We start from the raw sequence: 19,677 nt of genomic DNA, 5'->3' as shown, positions 1-19,677 counted from the left end.
GGAGAAATAAAACGCCAGAAACTAGAAACAACCAAAGGATATCAATAAGTGAGCGGATGAACAAACATTAGTACAGTCATACAATGGAACATCATGAAGCAATGAAAAAAGCAATATCAACATCAAAAGAGGGGCTGGTATGTAGTGTAGTGGTAGCCTGCTTGCCTAGTATGTCCAAGGCCTTGGGTTCAATCTCCAGGACTGAATATCAGCAACAAAACAAAAGGAAATATACATGCAAAGAAGCCAGGTGTCGTGGCACATGCTGTTAACTTCAGGTACTTAGAAGGATGCGGCAAGAAGACCACATGTTCGAGACCAGCTTGGGTAACTTGGTGAGATCAGATCTCAAAATAAAATTGAAAAGGGTTAAGAATGAAGTTCAGTGCTTCCTGTATTCAACTTCCAGTAAGGGGCAGGGGGAGATGCATGGAGAAGCCTTCCGTACATATTCCTAATTGAAAGTATTTGGCCTAAAAATCCTCCCTACTGTATTACTCCAACTGTATGACATCTGGGAAAGGCAAAATTACAGGCACTTGGGCTAGGGAGTGAGTTTAGAGCTCAATGGTAGAGCACTGCCTACCATGCTGGAGGACCTGTGTTCAATTCCTTGCAGTGTGAGCACACATATATAGATGTAGATGTAGATATAGATATAGGTATACACTAGAAAGCATCAGGTGTCACCAGGTTATTAGGTTATTAGGTTTGGGGGCGAATGGGGGGGGAGGTGTAAATATATGAAGAACAGGGAAGTTTCAGCGTAAAGAAATTATTCCACACAATACTATTAGGATGGATATATAACATTATGCATTTGTCAAAATTCATAGAATTACACCACATAGAGTGAACCTTAATGTAAACTATAGTCTTTACTTAATAAAACATATAAAAGTGTTGGTTCCTTAACTGTATCAAATGTACCACACTAATGCAAGATGTTACTATTAAGGGAAACTGTGGAGAAGAAAATCTATGGGAACCCTGTACTATTGACTCAAATTTCTGTAAAACTAAATTCTAAAAACCAGTCTATTAATTTAACAAAAATAGCCATCACTTTTAGATACCTTCTAAACCTACCTGCAGTAGGTAGATTTTACTTCTCTGGTCTTCCTTATCACCCTGAGGACACAGGAAGGGAACACTACATGTTCCCTTTCATTCACGGATTTTAGTTTTGTTGTTTTTGTTTTCTCCTCTCCTGGAATGACAGGTAAGCTTCGTTAGTTTTCTGCAGTCATTATTGGCAACCACTATCTCTTCCTGTTCCCAGCCTGAACATAGTCTTGGCTGATTACTACCATAATCTTTAATTAGTTGTTGTTTGGCACAATGAATGATCACTATTTCCTAAGCCTGAACTGTTTCCAACACATTCCATAGTAGAGTTATAACTGTCTCAAGTGTCTGCTTGGATCTTGATCATTTTTTAGGGCAAATGATCAATATTTGTTCTTATAGAAATACTATTTTGTCCCTAACCTACTTCTTTAAAAATGAAATGTTTATGGATATTTTCCTTCTTGCACATTTCTTCACACTGGAAACTCTCAGAACTCTTGAAAATATGGATGCTTCCCCAGTTTTATGCTCTAGAGCACAGGTTAGCCAATTATGCTTGTAAAGGGCTTGATAATAAGTACTTCTGGTTTTGTGAACTTCTATCACAAATGACTCACTGTGTCTTTCTATTGTGAAAGCCATCCACAGGAGTTTACACAAAGGAGTCAAATTGAGCCTCAATACCCCTAAACAGTAAGCTGCTCTACACGTGCTGCCTCTTAACTTCTTTCTCTCCCTGTCTCACTTTACCTACCAGTGTTTCGTGGGTCACTTCCTATGTAAACTGCCCTGGGATCTGGTATCTCAGGGTCAGTAACCCAAACTTAAGGTAACTGCAATAGAAAGATGAAACCTGCATTAACATGGTGAATATATTTGAAACTAAGACTGATGGTGAAAAAAATTGTGAACACAAAATGAGAAGACAGATGTAAGAGTACTGAGAAAAGATAAAGCACTCCACAAATATAAGGTCAGAACATTTATATTATGGTTGTCATTAGAGTCTGAACCAGAAAATTGCTGTATAAAACACTGCCAATTCAAAGCTACTCTTAATTAGGAAGGCAAGCAGTCATATGAACAATATAAAACAGATGATTGAAAAATAACAGCATCAAAGTACTATATAAAATTTAAGCTTCATGTTTCATATCTTTTTATGGATTTTTCTGTAAAATAAAGTTTGTAGAATAACAATGTCTTCATATAAGTTAGCTGGATCAAAAAAGGTAATATTTGCAATAGTGTTTTTGACCTATTTTGAAAGTGAGAAAAACATTATAAAGAGCTGACTTTTCTTTTAAACATAACCTATCCTAATTTCCTTCCTGTTTTCCCAAACAAAATGACACTCATTAAATTGGTGTCTACTCATGTTCACGGTTTTATGATTTTCACCCCACATCCATGGCCCTATAAGCAATATACACTGTAAGTTTTGTGATTTTAAAATTTACATAAATATGGTCATGCTGTTCAAATCATTCTGTAACTTGCTGTGATCACACAACATTACCACTGAGACCCATCCATGCTGATATATGTTAATTGAGTATACAGACGTCTTTGGAGAGATCCTCCCTCTTCTATAGGATAAGTTATTTTGTGTGTCCTTTCATAAAATACATCAGGGATTCTCAAGTGGAGCAATTTTGGCCAGGGCAGTGTCTGGAGCCATTTGGGGGATGTGACACTGCCATCTAGTGGGTAGAGGCCAGCGAAGCTGCTAAGCTTCCCACAGTGCACAGGACTGCTCCCACATTGAAGAAGTGTCTGGGCCAAAATGTTAACAGTGCCAAGAAAAATCCGGGGTATAAATAGAAACCATCTATTCTACATTCCTGAAGAACTCCTGAAAATGGGGAAGTAACCCAAATAGACCATTCAAGCTGAGATAGTACACATTCTGCCTGATGGATCATCAGAACTGTGTCTTCCATGCACTAGAGAATGTTTGCTTCTTACACATGGATGTTCAACTGTTTTATGGATAACCATTATTGCTTATTTTGGGGGGTTGTGTTTATGGGTATGCGTACTGTGTGTGTGTGTGTGTGTGTGTGTGTGTGTTATGCAAGGAGAGAATACCCACAAGTTGGATTCTTTGGATTCTTCATATTGATAGGAAAATATAATGAGATTTATATAACTAGATTTAAGGTAGCAAAGAGTAACAATATTTTAGGATCTCATACATGGTGTTAAAAGATAATTTTTAAATGATAAAATCATGATTCTCCTATACAAAAATAAACATTTGTTAAAGATTTTACTCTGCTCATTAATTTGAAAAATGTTAAGGGATTAACCAGTTTAAAAGAGAATCCAAAGAATAGACACAAGAGCCAGGGATTTAGCTCAGTGGTTTTGCTGCCTGCTGCACAAGCGCAAGGACTCAAGTTCGATCCCTGGTACCAAAAAAACCCAAAAAAAACAAAGAATAGACACAAATACAGTGGACTCTTGATTTACAAACTCAATCGGTTTCCAAGGACTGTTTGTAACTCAAGTTGGTTGTAAATCAATACAGCTGAGATCTGAATATTTACCTGGGTGCACACTATAGATAACAAAAGGCAGACTTAGGTCCATTAACCTAATTAACCCAAGTTGTTCGTATGTCAGGCCAGTCGTACCTTGAGGGTCCAATGTCTAGGGGAAGAACAGTGAAATGAATATGCAAATTGAGGCAAGATTGGCTTTTCCATCATAGGAGAGAGAGACTGAGCTTCTCTCCTCTGTCAGACAGGAAATAATTTGGTGTTTATAAACAATAAATGCTTTGCATTTCTATCTATTATCAATCATTCACAAAGTTGTAAAGCAGCTCCCAAAGAACAAGATAACCCAATAGGGAGTACGACTTCTTTTCCTGTAAAGGCATACATTTAAGAATGTATAGCCCAAACTTCAGAATATATACAACCTACTATTGTGATTATCTTGTGTAAGCTGTGAAGCAAATACAGGGTTTCCACTACCCCCAAGAGTATGGATGTTTCTTTTGTCAGTCATCATGGGAAGAACACATTCCAGGGCAGTAAAACAATGCCAGGCCCAGGTTGAAACAGTTTGGAGAACTTCCTTCTCTAAGATGGGAAAAATTGGACCTCAGTCCCAAAGTAGGGAGGTACCCAGTGTCGCCTGTCTCTTGCCTCCCTGATCTGCCTCCCTACCAGAGGATGGATGTGGGAATGAGGCAGGGTTTCATAGTTTCAGTTTGGATGTGTCAGTTCTAAACCTATCTAATTCTCCTGGCTGTTGTAAATTATTCTGTTTTAAGTTTCTTTTCCTTGATTTTCAAGATAAAGTGGATGATTTTAGCACATTTTAGATATGAGGAATTTGGAGAAGGAATGACCTTGCTTGGAGACCATAATAGGATGAATCATCAGTGGTCATCAGGGGAAGACAGTGATATCCAGCAGCATTACTGCCCAGAAGAAAGACGAAAAAGCAGGGGTCAAAAGTTATTGGGCCTGAATATTCATTAGGCACTAACCTGGGGACATTAGAAACAGGGAAATAATTTGAGGAAGGACAGTTTTCTGCAGTTTTGCTGATTTGAGCTTACACCATGGAAGCTGGGCTCGAATCTGAAATATGCCCTTTGCTGTCAAAGATTATTAAAGTCTGAGACTCGTGTTACTGGTTGTGGGAACATTTTATAAACCAGGAAGATTGAAAATGCAATGATAAAGGTGATACGATAAATGGGTGCTTTTCTTCAGTTGTAAAATTCAGTTCCTAATTTGGCCTAGAAATGGTGAACAAACTCATATTGAATAGGTAACAAGACAATCAACAGCAAGAAAAAAATCAAGATCCTGATGATCCAGTCTTCCAGAGGATTTCACCTGCCATTGGAATTACTATGCTTAAGACACCTTCTGCAGAATTCTTTGCATAAGCCTATTAGAGACAGTTCATGAAATGTGCTTCTCATTTTGTGCAACCTATTCAGATATAGGTTTGGCTTTATACTCATAAGTCCAAGACCACAGAAATTCACTCTCTTATTTGATTTAGTAAGAATTAGTACACTAAGCCTAAATTTTACACTTAGCCTAAATGTCAAGGACAACTGTAAGTACATGATTAGCCCCTAGATGGAATTTGCATCAGAAAGGCAGCATGCCTGATAGAAAGGTCTGGAACCTTGGTCTTAAATTGCACCCTGGCACCTACTAATTGAAAAATCTTGAATAATTTGAATCTCAATGGGTTTTTATTTAATCTTATTAAAATGAAGGGTTTAACCAGATGATTCTTTTTTTTTTTTTTTTTTCTGTACTGGAGATCAAACTTGGGACCTTGTGCTTGCAAGGCAGGCAGTGGAACCACTGAGCTAAATCCCTGGTCCCTAACCAGATGATTCTTAATGGTTCATCTAGCTAAAGTTTCTTTGATTTTATAAAGCAGTTGTCCAGAATTCTTCCAGTTTTGCATGTGGCAGAGGAACAGATGTAACATATGGAAAGATAAGAGCCAAGAACTCTGACTTTTTCTCCACAAAGTTACTGACGAAACATCAAAGTGTTTGTATCTGATTTTTTAAATGACTTCAAATTTTGTCTTTTGTTCTCTTTACATTTATAACTTTTTCACATAGAGTAAACTAGTTAAATTAAGTCATATAATAATAAGGAAATAATTGACATCTATTAAAACTATTAAAAATCAGGAAAATACATATGTTGGAAAAGCTATAGAAAACCTGCAGCACACACCCATGCTGATGTTACTGGCAAAACAGTTTAAGGAGACATTTTGAATATACTTATCAAGTATCATAAATTTGTTTGACTTAGTAAGTCCCCTATTCCAAATTTATATTTAGGGTTGCTCTATTTCTCCAATTCTAAGTTTCAACTTTAGAATTTTATATCAATTCAATAATTTTTAAAAAGGAAAAACCAAATATACTAAAATATTACTTGATACACAATAAAAGAATATGTATACCTTGGAATAAAAGAAGTATGAAAATTTTAAAGGAGAAAAATCCATATACAAAAATATACTCAAAGCAGACTTAGCTTTTGTTTCTTTGCTTTTTTTTTTTTTTTTGGTACCAGTGATCGAACTCGGGTCCTTGTGCTTGCACAGCAGGTGGCGAAACCACTGAGCTAAATCCCAGGCCCTCTTTGCCTGCTTTTTTGAGATAGGATCTTGTGGTGTAATCTAAAATGGCCTTATACTTACTATGTCACTCAGACTGGCGCTGCACTCTCCAAAATCCTCCTGTCTCAGCCTCTTGATTCTAGGATTATAGGCACCCCTCTGTGTGGCATAGAGCAGAGTTATTTATAATTTCAAAAAATAGCACTGGCATCTAGTAATAAGAAAATGATTAAATAAAACATGTAATATACAAATACAGTGGATGTAACACAGCTCTTAAAAATTCTACAAAAAAGTGAAAAAGGAGGCATAGTTCCAAATTATTGTTACAAAATCTGTAAAATGTATAAGTGCATAAAATATAGTTTTATCAACTTAGCAATATGTTCATATGGATAAAAATATTAAAAAATTTCAAACAAATGAGAAATTATGTCACTGAGATACTGGAATTGCACATACGTGTGTATTTTTAAATGTCTTTCATATAGTTAAAATGTTTCAATCACAAGTAAAAGTTCTTAGAAACACTCATGTTTGTATTATACATATTTAAAGTGTACAACATGATGTTTTCACATATAGTCCACCAAAAAAAGTATATATACTTCAGAAAAGAAAAATAAATATTTTAATACTCAATTTATTGAGACATCATGAGATTAACGTAAGTTACCTTTGGCCTCTACCATTACAAGAGGTGCTCAAAGTGGTGTCTGTGCACTTCCAGACATTTATTAGTATGGTGAACTGCTGGTTTTTAATGTTTGTAGTGCTTTTAAAACATTTAAAACAGTCGTTTTGGACTTACATCCTAATTGAAATGTTATCCTCACCATCAGGACTTCTACCATGCACCGCTACTTCAAAAATTTTTATTAATCTTTCAGATATTTGTAGTGCATCTAGGAGTTAATTTTATCAGAGGGAGGGAGTTTCTTATCTCTTGTATCATTAATTGAGGCTTTCATACATGACTTGATAATTATTGGTTTCCCCTTAAAAATATTACACACTATTACACACACATGCACAGTGAGAGTCTTGTGAGTTCTCTACCCTGTGACACTCAACCAAAGCCTTATATAATTTTTCCTTTTTAATTTTTTTATTCTTTCCGATAAGCTTTGACATTTTTTACCATTGATTTTTTTTTTTTTTTTTGGTACCAAGAATTGAACTCAGGACCTTCAGCTTGCCAGGCAGGTGCGGCACTGTTGCGCTAACCCCTGGCCCCTACCTTCGAAATTTAAAACATTGGTTGCTTATACCCTGGTCCTGGATAGATTTGTCAGTTTTACTTTGGCTAGGGCTAGGTGTTTTCAAACCGATCATTGAATGTTTTCCCTCAACTTTAAAAAGACTTCCGTTTGTTCTGGAATCTTTTAAACATGCCAATAACCCATACACTGGATGTCTACTCTGTGGCTCTACCTGCTTTTTCTAAGGCTGCTAGGACATAGTCTTGGGGAAAACCTCCCCCGCTCTGAGTCTGAACCTGCGGAAAGCTGTACCACCAGGAGAGAGCTTGACAATGGCGCGTTGCGGGCCAGGCCCCTTCCCTCCCTTCCAACCTACAGCCAAACCAAAGGAATGAATGGAGACATGAGGAGGCAAAGCCCGCAAAGCTTGTTCAGTACAGAGGGGTCTGGAGGACTGGGCCTCAATCACATTTTTTACATACGTCAGTTTTAGAAACCTCTCCCAGGACTGAGACTCCACCGCCGCAGTCCAGCGCCGCAGCCGCACGGGAAGGTACTGTTAACGGTCGCCAAGTGCGCGCCAGTTGGGAAGTGCCCGGAGGTTCTTAAAACGCATGCCCATTGTGGCGCAGGTACCAAAGAGTGCGCATGTGCAGGAAGTAGTACTGAAGGAGGCGCAAAAAAATGCCTTGACATCAACGCCTAGAGTCCTACGAGTTCAACTAGGCTGTAAGAGAACTTCAATAGTGGGGGGTTTTTTTATGGCAGTTTATCTGCCTGATGCAAGACCCCACCCAGGACCACACACTGCAATTTGCTATTGTGTCATTTTTCTTTATTAAGTTTTATTAGTACATTATTGCAGTACATAATGATTGAATTCCTCGTGGGGAGTTGGTACATGTACATAACACTTCTTCATTCTTTTTCCATTCCTTTCCCTTCATCTTTTTTCTCCTCCATTCATCTCTTGGTCCCCTTCCCTTTTGCAAAAGATCTATCTCTCTGATTTTTATTTTATTTTCCTCTTTATTTATATTTTGGGTTTCTTATATAAGAGAAACCATGTCATATTTAAGCCTGTATGTCTGATTTATTTCACTTAACATTATGGTCTCAAGGTGCATCTATTTTCCTACAAATTTCCTACCAGGTTTCCTTCAAGATAATCCTTCTATATGACATAGTAATAATACACCACTTGTGTAAAGACCATATTTTCTATATCCATTCATGCCTTGATGGACATAAAGGCTGCTTAGAAGATTTCTCTCTTATGAGTTGTGCTGCCATAATCAGTTTTTCAGTTTGTCTTTAATGACATACACATTTTGAGGTTGTTCTGTAGCATTTGGGATTCAACCCAGAGCTTCCTCCATGCTAGGCCAGTGCTCTACCACTGAGCTAAATCCCCAGGTCTGGCATTGACATTTTTTAAGAAGACAGGGTGGTTGTTTTGTATAATGTGTCCATCTATTCTGTGTTATCTCCTGTTATCTCAGAATCAGGTTATGAATTGGTGGCAGAAGTTCATACGTGATGAGGTTTGCATCCCTGTGGCTGTGTTGTCTCAGAAGGCATGTCATAGGACTTGGTGTTGACTAATCTTTTGGTTGAGGTGGTGTCTTCCAGCTTTCTCCACTATAAAAATACCTTTTCCCCCATTGCAGTTAAGGGCCTTTTTTCTTTTTTGGTTCCTGTTCCCCATGGAATCTCCATAGGGTCTTTTATTACAGCATGGCAAATATCAATCTCTTCAACTTTACCCCTGCCTTGCTCTTATTAAATTCCCTCTCCCAGTTGGCAGTCTTACTACCCACCCAGAATCTCCTGCTAGAAACCTCGGGGGTCTTCAATTTCTCCTTGTCCATATATAGCCAAGAGGTCCTAGTGATTCTCAGAAACATCTCCAAAATCAGACACCTTTTCTACTCTAATAATTTAACAGGCTAAGGGACTGTATTGGGTGATGACTTAGGCAACATATTGTCTTAGGAACAGGATGGGACATGTACATTTATGCCCAGGGACTGTTGGAACCCTGTAACAGACACTTTTTGTCATGCATAGTTGTAGGAACACCCCAGCTTATTTTGGGAGAACACCTCCACCTTCAACCCAAGACCTCCAACCTGTACTTTCAGGAGTGGATTTTTTTGGATTGAACTAAATAAGGACAGTCATTTCCATGGTTGTACAGGTTGGTTATGGATAAATCATTTACAAAAGGCCAATCAGAACAAATGTGAAGAATGGTATACGAAATGATGGAAATGCGAGTCTTCTCATCTTGGGAAATCATCTGAGAGCTGCTATGGCCCGAGGGAAGCCTGGAATAGATAAGAGAAGGTATGCCTAAGAACCCAGAAGTGGAGCCAGGTCTGAGGAAGGAGAACAACACAGTGAATGCTGCAAGGTTTTGATCCTTCCTGAAGTCAGATGTCAGAAATGAACAAACTAACCAGCATATGCATCCTATTCAAGTGGAATAAATTTTAAAGTGATTTTTTAATAATGTCACCCATAATTCATTCTTCTGCTATGGCCGAATTTGGGACCCATATCATTTAACAATATTTCAGGGTAAAAGTAATAAATAAATTTGAAAGCCTTAAATAACGAAAAGTTGGTTTGTTTGTTCATTTCTGACATCTGACTTCAGGAAGGATTAAAAAACTTCCAGCATTCACTGTGTTGTTCTTCCTCAGACCTGGCTCCACTTCTGGGTTCTCAGATATACCATCTCCTATCTATTCCAGGCTTCCCTCGGGCCATAGCAGCTCTCAGATGATTTCCCAAGATGAGAAGACTCTCATTTCCATCATTTCAAATAACATTCTTCACGTTTGTTCTGATTGGGTTTGTGTAAATGATTTATTCATAACCAACCTGTATAACCATGGAAATGACTATCCTTATTGGGTTTAATCCAAACAAAATCCACTCCCAAAAGTACACATTGGAGGTCTTGGGTTGAAGGTGGAAGTGTTCTCCCAAAATAAACTGTGATGTTCCTACAACTACACATGACACAAAGTGTCTGTTATAGGGTTCCAACTGTCCCGGGCATAAATGTACACATCCCATCCTCTTCCTAAGACATTATGTTGCCTCAATCCTCACCCAATACAGTCCCAGCTTCCATTCTTTGTTGCATTTCTAATTCAAACATTTAGATGTGAAACACATGTCACTTATACACATCCTTGACATCCACACCTGATTCAGTCTGAGATCACCTAAGCTGAAATAGCCCTGATATCCACACTATTCTTGATTATCACTATTAAATGCTTATGTGAAATTCATATCTACTGTTGATGCAGGTACAAGTGACCAAAAGAGAAATGAGGAAAGAGACACAGTTCAGAAACCCATCTGTGCACTCATACCACACTTATAAATACTTCAAGGACCAAACTAATACTGCAAACAAAACAGGGTATTGGAGCAAAACATGAAAATAAAGACTCATCATCAGTCCTAAACTCCCATTCTGTGCATCATAATGTGCATTACTGAAAAGAAAATTGTCTTCAATAAATTGTAAGGTTTTATGCTCTAAATATTTCATAGATTTCTTATAACACTTCTAGATCACTTATCAGAAATTGCATCCTTTTATGGAAACTACAGGTTATGGATACTATCTGGATGTCACCCTCAAGCCCCTTGCAACCAGAGGTGAGGGCTTCCAGAGGGTGACTGGGTGATGGGGGTGCTACGCCAGGCTTCGTGTCAGGATGCAGGCCTGTTTGGAAGAGGTGGGTCAGCGCAGGTGTGACCTGGGAGGGTGTATCTTGCTCCCTGGCCCACACTTTACCATGCGCCTCCTGGCCACAACCAGGCAAGCAGCATTTCTATCAATGTGCACCTCTGACATGCCATCCTGCCATCCTGGAACCAGCTAACTATGAACCAAAATGTGAGCTGAAACAAACCTCTCTTCCCTTAATGTGTAGTGTTGAGTATTGTGTTCAGGGACAAGAAAGTGGGTGATACAGATGTTGGTACAAGAAGTCTGGTCACTGCAGCGACTGTACCTCCCCAGGTGGTTCAGAGGCCTGTGAAAGTGATCCACAGCAGTTTGGAAAGGTTTGGAGATGACAGCTGGAGAAGCAGCCCTAGAATGCTATCATCTGAGCTGGATGGAAGATTCTGGTCAGAGCTCAGGAGACCAGAGTGCAGATAGATTGCAGATGAGAAAGGCCAGACTTAGGAGGTTTCAGTTGAGAAGAAGAATGCCAGTGGCAGTTGGATCCAGGCCATGTGTGTTTTGTTTCAGCAGAAAATATGACTATATAGTGTTCATGTCCAGAGATGTGTGTGAGACTGGTACTAAGGGTGGAAGAATCATTCATCTGATGGAGAAAATATCAATGTGGCCTAAATATCCGGCTGTAGCATGGATGCTGCTTGCTACCTTTAGCCAGGTTTGTGCCGAAAATGAGGAGCAAAAGCCCATTGAAAAACTTTTCCATCTCCCCCAAAAAGAAAGGCATGGAAAGGTGGAGAAATGGAGAGCCTGGTTGATCAAAGATTAGCATTAAACGAATCCAAGTACTTTACAATAGGACAATGGAAAAGATGCCTTGAAGACACATAAGGAACCCACAAGGCTCAACCATTCCAAGGCTCACAGATGCAAAAGGGAAAGACTTTGTTTTGAGAGGAGAGCCCCAGGGCACCCTCCTTGAGAAGGTCCACTTCAGTGAGTTCCCTGGGATTCATTCAGTACACAGTGCTCAGGCATCCAGGCACAGGGAAGCCGGGACCAGCGCAGCCCGGAATTCACTGTCCCTGTCAGCGCAGCCGGGGTCCCAGAGAGGCCTTCGGGACGAGGAAGGAAGTGCCTGTTGCAGGACGCGGAAGGCCCCGGGCCACAGGAAGGCAGAGCGCCAGGGCAGCGAACAGCTCACTTGAGACCCGCCTGTGCCACTGCGGAGCTCAGCTCAGGTGCCCAGCGGAGCCCTCAGGGCAAGGATCCCAGCGGGGCGTCACTCTGGCCCCAGGAACAAACCATCAGATAACCGGGAAGGGGCAGGGTCCTCCCATGCAGAGGAGTCCCCAGTGCTTGATGGAGATGCTCTGCCCTCTGGGGAGCCTAGGTCCCCGCCCTCGCTCTGAGCTGTGCCAGCCCGGCATTCTCTCAGTTTTCCTGGAAGCTAAACCTCTTCCAAACAAAAGTTCATCAAGACATTTAAAGACCTGAATTGAACAAGCAAAAGTTCAGGGGGTGATTTCTACGGTCACTAGGGAAACACCAGAAACCAGATACATCACTCCTAACTGCAAGAGAAAAGGAAAAGTCAGGCATGGTGGTGCTTCCCACCAATCTCAGATCTCAGACACTCAGCAAGACCTACACACTCTCTTTCTCTCTCTCTCTCTCTCTCTCTCTATCTCTCTCTCTGAAAAAGAAACAGTGAGGTGAATTACTTCTGAAGAAATAAGGAAAAGCTTCAAGCCTACTTAGAGAAAGCAAGAGAGAGAGGAAGAGAGAATAAGGTGGTAGAAATAAGCACGAATATACGAACATATTCTCTTTATGCTATGCATCCTCATACAATACCGGCAGAGCTGGGGCCCCTGGCAACCTCAGGGCCTGATCTCAGCGCAGGGCTCTGCTTCCCTCCGGTGGCCGCTTGGTGTCACTGCAGGGCCTGCCTGCTCCAGTCCCAGGAGGAGAGAGCTCCAGCTTGGGAAGCTGACCTGCAGGAATGCCCTCCTCTCCTGCTGCCCCCAGGTCACCCTCCCATCCCTCTCCCTCGGGGACAGTTTATAACTACCTGTCCGCAGAGCCTCATGCACTCACAAGCCGCGTCTGGGAGGTGATTGCCTCATGGGCATGGTACACCTGGGTTGTCAGAGGTGGGATCTAGGCTGAGAGAAATTGCCTGGTTCAGGGCCTGGAAGCCTTCATCTCACTGCCTGTGTTCTCTGAAAGCTGCTTTTTATCTGCCAGGCCCCTCTGCCATGCCGCGCTGCCTTTGAGCTGCTGACTAGGGACTGAAACCTCTACAAAGCGCGAGCCGAGATAAACCTCTCTTCCTTTAACTTGTGTGTGTCTGGTATCATGTCTCCATGACCAAGTCTCTTCCCTCGAGGTCCTGGCCTTGACACCTGCACGGCACGTGAGTGACACCTCTCGGGGGCAGGTCCAACCTTGGCTCTTGGGGAGGTTCTGGAGACATGGTGGGGCAGTCCCCGATGAGTCCTGGACAGGTCTAGGCCCCTGCCCCAGGTGTGTGGTCAAAAACAGTAGGGTGTGCGGGTGCAGGAGTAGGGCTGGCTGTGTTTTACACTCTCAACAAGGCCCCGGCAGCTTCCCAGCTGGACCTGTGCCCACCTCAGCCTGAGGGTGTGGGCCCACCTGAGCCACACTAGAGCTCCTGACCTGGCAAGACCCGTGGGGTCCTGATCTTTCCACGAGCTCTAGAAAGGCTTGATCGGTCTCTGGGAGGGCCTGACTCCCCTGCTGCTCAGCCACCACACAGCGCCCAGTCACGTCCTGTCCTCGTGGGATTTCTTCCCCAGCTAGCAAGGGCGGTCCATTGTGACCTCACTGGTGTGTCAGGCTGTCTAAGTCTGCAAGCTGCAGTCCTTCTGCCCCAAGACCTCTGCTGCTTTGCTGATCTCAAGACACTGACAATACTCCTTGCTGTCTGCTCAGGGCCTGGTCGTCTCCACGGCAAATGTCTTTGGCCATTCATACCCATGTCCATCCGTTGCCTCAGCCTTTCTCTTCAGCCATAGCAAGTGTCCTGGCAGAGGTTACTCAGCCTTAGTCAGTCCACTTTACCTTGCTCCTTTTCTTCCTCATAGGCACAACAGGCACTGGGCTCTCCCATCCCAACAGCACCATATGCATCCTTTTCAACTGGAATAAATTTTAAAGTGATTTTTTAATAAGGTCACCCATAATTCATTCTTCTGTTATGGCTGAATTTGGGACCCATATCATTTAACAATATTTCAGGGTAAAAGGAATAAATAAATTTGAAAGCCTTAAGGAACGAAAATTTGGTTTGTTTGTTCATTTCTGACATCTGACTTCAGGAAGGATTAAAAAACTTCCAGCATTCACTGTGTTGTTCTCCTCCCTCAGACCTGGCTCCACTTCTGGGTTCTTAGGCATACCTTCTCCTATCTATTCCAGGCTTCCCTCGGGCCGTAGCAGCTCTCAGATGGTTTCCCAAGATGAGAAGGCTCTCATTTCCATCATTTCAAATAACATTCTTCACGTTTGTTCTGATTGGGTTTGTGTAAATGATTTATTCATAACCAACCTGTATAACCGTGGAAATGACTATCCTTATTGGGTTTAATCCAAACAAAATCCACTCCCAAAAGTACACATTGGAGGTCTTGGGTTGAAGGTGGAGGTGTTCTCCCAAAATAAGCTGCGATGTTCCTACAACTGTGCGTGACAAAAAGTGTCTGTTACAGGGTTCCAACTGTCCCGGGCATAAATGTACACATCCCATCTTCTTCCTAAGACATTATGTTGCCTCAATCCTCACCCAATACAGTCCCAGCTTCCATTCTTTGTTGCATTTCTAATTCAAACATTTAGGTGTGAAACACATGTCACTTATACACATCCTTGACATCCACACCTGATTCAGTCTGAGATCACCTAAACTGAAATAGCCCTGATATCCACACTATTCTTGATTATCACTATTAAATGCTTATGTGAAATTCATATCTACTGTTGATGCAGGTACAAGTGACCAAAAGAGAAATGAGGAAAGAGACACAGTTCAGAAACCCATCTGTGCGCTCATACCACAGTTATAAATACTTCAAGGACCAAACTAATACTGCAAACAAAACAGGGTATTGGAGCAAAGCATGAAAATAAAGACTCATCATCAGTCCTAAACTCCCATTCTGTGCATCATAATGTGCATTACTGAAAAGAAAATTGTCTTCAATAAATTGTAAGGTTTTATGCTCTAAATATTTCATAGATTTCTTGTAACAATTCTAGGTCACTTATCAGAAATCACATCCTTTTGTGGAAACTACAGGTTATGAATTCTATCTGGATGTCCCCTCAAGCCCCTTGCACCCAGAGGTGAGGGCTTACAGAGGGTGACTGGGTGATGGGGGTGCTATGCCAGGCTTGGTGTCAGGATGTGGGCCTGGTTGGAAGAGGTGGGTCAGCGCAGGTGTGACCTGGGAGGGTGTATCTTGCTCCCTGGCCCACACTTTACCATGTGCCTCCTGGTCACCACCAGCCAAGCAGCATTTCTATCAATGTGCACCTCTGACATGCCATCCTGCCATCCTGGAACCAGCTAACTATGAACCAAAATGTGAGCTGAAACAAACCTCTCTTCCCTTAATGTGTAGTGTTGAGTATTGTGTTCAGGGACAAGAAAGTGGGTGATACAGATGTTGGTACAAGAAGTCTGGTCACTGCAGCGACTGTACCTCCCCAGGTGGTTCAGAGGCCTGTGGAAGTGGTGCACAGCAGTTTGGAAAGGTTTGGAGATGCCAGCTGGAGAAGCAGCCCTAGAATGCTATAATCTGAGCTTGATGGAAGGTTCTGGGCAGAGCTCAGAAGACCAGAGTGCAGATAGATTGCAGATGAGAAAGGCCAGACTTAAAAGGTTTCAGTTGAGAAGAAGGATGCCAGTGGCAGTTGGATCCAGGCCATGTGTGTTTTGTTTCAGCAGAAAATATGACTATGTTGTGTTCATGTCCTGAGATTTGTGTGAGACTGATACTCAGGGTGGAAGAATCATTCATCTGATGGAGAAAATATCAAGGTAGCCTAAATATCAGGCTGGAGCATGGATGCTGCTTGCTACTTTTAGCCAGGTTTGTGCCGAAAATGAGGAGCAAAAGCCCATTAAAACCTTTTCAGTTTCCCATGAAAAGAAAGGCATGTAAAGATGGAGCAATGGACAGCCCGGTTGATCAAAGATTGGCATTAAAAAGAATCCAAGAACTTTACAATAGTACAATGGAAAAGATGCCTTGAAGACACATAAGGAACCCACAAGGCCCAACCTTTCCAAGGCTCACAGTTGCAAAAGGGAAAGACTTTGTTTTGAGAGGAGAGCCCCAGGGCACCTTGCTTGAGAAGGGCCACTTCAGTGGGTTCCCTGGGATTCATTCAGTTCACAGTGCTCAGCCATCCAGGCACATGGATGCTTCTGCAGCCATGATGCACAAAGGCCTAAGGAGTTCTTGGAGCCAGTGGTAGAACTTTGTGTCATCTACAGGGTGCTGTTTTCACTGGTATGGAGAATGCAAGATTTGAGTCAGAAAGGCTTCCACCCAAATTTCAAAAGAAGGCCTGGCAGGCCAGTCTTGGTGTCCCTGAGAGGGCAGTGCATGTAACTGTGAGAGTTAAACCAAAGGTGCACTGGAGAACCCAGGATGAGGTTGCAGTCAGGAACATGGAACACCTGTGGAAAGCCACACACCCAAACATGTAACCCTCATCTAATCAGGAAGGAAACATCAGGAAAACTTAAATTTAGGGTCATTCTATAAGATATCAGATCAGTCATCCTCAAAACTGTCAGCTCATACAAAACGAAAAAAGGAAAAATTGTGAAAATATCAGTCAGGAGGTGTCTGAGGGATGCAACAATGAAATGCAATGTGGCAGCCCGGATGGGACTGCAGATTGTTGTGGAAAGCAAGGGGTGAAGGTGGATTTTAGTTAGTAATTATACATCAATATTTGCTCACTAATTGTACAGTATGTACTAGACTAATGGCCGACATTAATAACAGGAAATGGAAGAACTCAGTTGCCATCTTAATTTTATATAAATCTAAAAGTCATAATATATATAAGCTGTACTATGAGTTGTTTCTTGGTTTTTTTGGTTTTTCTTTCTTTTGGTACCTGGGATTGAACTCAGGACCTTGTGCTTGTGAGGCAGGCATGGTGCCACTGAGCTAAATCCCCGGCCCTTCAAGCTCTGTTATGTACATGTAGCCACTCCTCAAATGATTGTGAACTGCACAATAAAAATGAACAACAATGTAAACTGCAGGCCTAATTTCTAACACTGAATCTCCCACCCTCAGCCATAATATAACCCTAAATGTATTCCTAAAACTCAACCAAATCCCAACAAAAACCACAACCCAAACTGCACCTTGCCCCTTGGTCCTAAGCCACTTCCTCACCCTAAACGAAGCGGAACATTGAGGATGCAACCTCACTTCCTTGGTATTAGAACCCAGCGAAACTGGGTGCCCTTCTGAAGCTGTCTCCCATCCTGACCCCTTGGAGGGAGACAGAGAAGAGGGGAGGATGAGCTGTTGCTCTTTTCCCACTTTCCAAAGGTCTAGCAACAGAAAGGACCGCAATCCGAGCCTTTTCCGACCTTAGCTCGGCTCTGGCCGCAGATGTGTCCAGCTAATGTTCAGGAGGAACCCACATGTGAGAGAGGCAGCCCAGTGCCCATCCTGGATGTCAGTGCCAGCCATGACCTCTCATGGGCAGTGCTTCCCCTCGCACTCAGGGTACGTAAGGGGCCTGCTTGGACAGGGGCAGGCTGTGAGGTGTCAGAGCTCTATCCCACTGCCCCGACCCCCGCAGCCCCCACTTCATGGCTGGAAGTACAGCAAACATTGCGGACTGCTAGGGTACGGAGGGTTTTGGACTGCTTTGCTTGGAGCCCAGCCCCGAGTGCTCAGGTGCACGGAGTTTTGTGCCTGCCTTGCTCAGAAAGGATCATCAGTGTGAAGTGGAAACCCATGTTAGCATTAGCCTAGTGAGACAAAGTCAGCCAAGGCTAGGACAGTCACAGAGGGCTTGGGGTGGGGTCAGCTTTCCTCTACACTGAGGGATGGAGGACCACACAAGACACAACGCTGTCTCAGAGAGGCAGGGTGGAAGAAAAGCCCGGGCCTCTGACTCTGCTGCTCACTCGTCTCTCCCCAGCACCAACTCTCCCATTTTGGAAACCTGGTCTGAATGGCACCATCCACTGGGCATTCCCCAAATCAAGCTCAAAAGGGCCAGCTTGCAAGTGAACTCACCTGGAGCAGACATGGAGCCTCCCTTGTGCCTTCCCCTTGCTCAGGTGGAATATCTAGAGCCCTACGAGGCCGAAACAGATGGTGAGGGCCACAGCAGTCCGGAAGGCTTTCACGGCTTTTGGTTGGGCATTGGAATCCCCCAAATGGCCAGGATGTCTTTTCTATGCTCCACAGGGAACTGGCAAGTGACTGACACTGCTGAGCTATCCTCCTCCTAGCTCCAGCTCCATGTCCAGAACACCACGGGCCTGCTCTGCAGCCAGAGCCAGCACCAGAGAAAGAGCCTTCTCTGGAGACAGGAGAGAAGCAGCAGCCAGCTCCACAGCACTCCTGCCTCTCTGCTGCCGCTGACGAGGACAGGTCCTCGCCGAAGGTGCTCTTAGCCTTCTCTCCCAAGCTGCTGGCAGAGCAGCTGACCTTGATGGGTGCAGTGAGCAGCTGAGCTCTGTGGGGTGGGGTGGGGTAGGGTGGGGTGAGGGCCAGCCATCCTTCTCGCACTGATCTCCTCAAGCCTGACATTCCCAGTTTACCAGATCAAAGTTCCTTCTTCTACCAACTGCATCACCTATACTTGCCTCTCAGCCCCAAGCCACTCCTGTCCTTGGGTGGAGGTCAACAGTAGAGGCAGGGCACTCACATGCCCACTTCACACAGTGACTATGATGTCAACTGAAATTGGACAATTGGGAAACAGGGTGGGGACTCAGACCAACTAGCAGAGGAGGGTGTGCACTGAGGTGCAGGCAGGACCATGTGTCACCTTGCCATCATCCCAGGAGACCTGGCCAGCCTTATCACTTTGTAGGCATTTGAGATTCATGGGTTCTACAGCAGACACCCACACAGAGCCCCGAGTCCTAGCTGTCCCAGGAAATGTGCCACTGGCCTGGGCAAAGGAACAGAGGGCAGGTAAGGTTGGAAAGAAGACAATACCTCAGAATGAGCAGGACTGAGATGCCTGCTCGTGCTGGAGGTTTGGGAGGATGGGCACGGGGAAAATGCCACTGATTTTCAAGTCAGTGCTAGGTCCTAGGTCGTAAGTTGGACATCACTAGTGGGCAGTGGAGGCAAACCAGCTATTTGCAGAAGTCTCTGTCCATATCTGCAGCTTCCTGATGTCCAGCTCAGGCCACGGCCACCTGCCTGTGGATGGCTGAAGCCATTGACTCTCTGGGGTGGGTTCTGCCTGTGGGATGCTGTCTTCCTCCACAGGAGCTGTTCAAGGACGTGGTGCCCTGGGACTGTCTGGACTCCATCT

The 19,677-nt window shown here is 43.1% G+C and overlaps 1 long non-coding RNA gene across 4 annotated transcripts in view; it reads right to left on the bottom strand.

Moving 5' to 3' along the window:
- LOC147828683 (uncharacterized) overlaps positions 1-9,626 on the bottom strand; it is a 30,561-nt gene extending 20,935 nt beyond the window's left edge. For 3 of the 4 annotated variants that reach the window (XR_015450505.1, XR_015450507.1, XR_015450506.1), the window contains exons 1-3: positions 7,883-9,626; positions 6,280-6,357; positions 1,090-1,210 (exon numbers count right to left, since the gene is read on the bottom strand). This is a non-coding gene — a long non-coding RNA (uncharacterized LOC147828683). The remainder of the gene's footprint in view (positions 1-1,089; positions 1,211-6,279; positions 6,358-7,882) is intronic. The other variant, XR_015450504.1, reaches the window with a different exon arrangement.
- Between the last annotated feature and the right edge of the window lie 10,051 nt (positions 9,627-19,677).

Source organism: Heterocephalus glaber, unplaced genomic scaffold (genome assembly GCF_053883595.1).
Source record: "Heterocephalus glaber isolate CG9 unplaced genomic scaffold, H.glaber_assembly_v1.0 deba00000943, whole genome shotgun sequence".
Lineage (NCBI taxonomy): Eukaryota > Metazoa > Chordata > Mammalia > Rodentia > Bathyergidae > Heterocephalus > Heterocephalus glaber.
This window is presented reverse-complemented; position numbering and strand designations above follow the sequence as displayed.